The 1,995-nt window shown below is 45.7% G+C and overlaps 1 pseudogene; it reads left to right on the plus strand.

Moving 5' to 3' along the window:
- Window positions 1-1,071: 1,071 nt before the first annotated feature.
- LOC136646834 (5S ribosomal RNA) lies at window positions 1,072-1,190 on the plus strand (annotated as a pseudogene).
- The last annotated feature ends 805 nt before the right edge of the window (window positions 1,191-1,995 follow it).

Here is a 1,995-nt window from a genome sequence, read left to right on the forward strand (position 1 = left end):
ATGTGCAACCCCCTGATTCTAGAAACGGGCTATGTCAGAATGCCTGATGCAAGGGAGGGCACCAGGATACAGGTCTCTTGTTACTTGGTGTGCTCCCTGGGGCATTTGGTGGGCCGCTGTGAGATACAGGAAGCTGGACTAGATGATCCTATGGCCTGATCCAGCTGGGCTCTTCTTATGTTCTTATCAAGCAGAAGAATTTTTAACAATTCTAGGCTGCAATCCTACTCACACTTACCCAGAAGTAAGTCCCATTGACTATCATTGTTAAAAGAATACACATAGTAGCTTGTTAAAAGTACAGGTCTGTCACATTTCCCCAAATGCAGTCACATACCATGGTAGCATCAGATCTAATATATAAATATTGAATGGCTGAAATTGGCTCCTGACCCACAGTTTGAGAAACACTGATCTACGATATAAATTCTGCAATATATGAAATTGCATACATAAATCCACCTTCCCCACTTGCCAAGGTTGATTTGCTTTGATGTGCCCGTTTATTCTTTTTGGTTTTTTTAAAAATAGCACATTGTCGTTATGAAGTTGTTGCAGTCTGAATAAATGATACTCTAAAACAGGGCTGCCCAAATTTCAGCCCAGGGGCCGCTTGCGGCCCTCGAGGATTCCCAGTCAGGCCTGCGGGGAGCCCCCAGTCTCCAATGAGTCTCTGGCCCTATGGAGACTTGCTGGAGCCCGTGCTGGCCCAATGCAACTGATCTCAGCGTAAGGGTGACTGTTTGCCCTCTCACATGAGCTGTGGGGCAAGGGCTCCTTCCACTGCTTGCTGTTTCACATTTGTGATGCAGTAGCGGTGGCAAAGGAAAGGCCAGCCTTGCTTTGTGCAAGACCTTTTATAGGCCTTGAGCTATTGCAAGACCTTCATTCATTTATATAAATTCCATCTCTAATATATTCATTTATGTAAATTTATTCAAATTTTAGATGTTAATTAATTCTTCCCCCCCCCGGCCCCCAACACAGTGTTAGAGAGATGATGTGGCCCTCCTACCAAAATGTTTGGACACTCCTACTCTAAAAAGAAGAGGTTGCAAATGGGTCTGTGTTTACTGTGGCACTGTTACCCTGTACATGCCCGATCTCGTCTGATCTTGGAAGCTAAGCAGGGTCAGGCCTGGTTAGTTCTTGGATGGGAGACCGCCTGGGAATACCGGGTGCTGTAGGCTTATACTATAGTCTTTCGAGACTGAAGACCAACCAACCATGCAGCTGGCTAAAAGGTTTTCATGGCTCTGCAGTCACACTGCTCTTAGTTGTGATTTGGAGGCACACAGTAAAGCAATCATGCAATAGTGTAGCCAGAAGTGCTGCAAAGCACTGAGTTTTGCAGGGAGCCTCACCATGGCATGCAAGCCATCCCTACACCTCCCCTTTGGAGCCATTCTGGGTCGTGGGAGCAAAATGAAGGCATACGCCCGGAATGACTCCGAAGAGGAGGGGGATGGCGGCTTGCATGCCACGGTGAGCAGTGGCGTCACTAGGGTTTGTGTCACCCGATGCGGGAGACCAGCGCATCACCCTCATGCAGGGGGCGGGGCAACACTCCAGGTGGTGGGCGTGGTGATCTACCATTGCCCCACCCCCACTGGTTTTTTGGCTGTACCTTTTGATAGAATAAAGATATTTCAACGCAGTTTGTTTCATTGCATTCTGCATGAAATTACACTTTGATTGATGTATAACATGATGGTATTATTTTTACAAACTGTGATTTTAGTGATTTTGGTCACTAGTGGTGTCACACACACACCCCCAGGGTGTCAACTTACTAACACCTTATTGGAGCAGTTCTTAAACTTTTAGCACTGGGACCCACTTTTTAGAATGACAATCTGTCCAGGATCCAGCATAAAGCAAATTAAAATAAATAATTATAATTAAATTAAAGTAAAAAAAATAATTAAATAAGGGGAAGCTAGCCCTGTTCCACCAAGTGAATTTTCTCTGTAGCCTGCCTGCAATAAACCCCCC

This window comes from Tiliqua scincoides, chromosome 3, assembly GCF_035046505.1.
Source record: "Tiliqua scincoides isolate rTilSci1 chromosome 3, rTilSci1.hap2, whole genome shotgun sequence".
Taxonomy (NCBI): Eukaryota; Metazoa; Chordata; class Lepidosauria; order Squamata; family Scincidae; genus Tiliqua; species Tiliqua scincoides.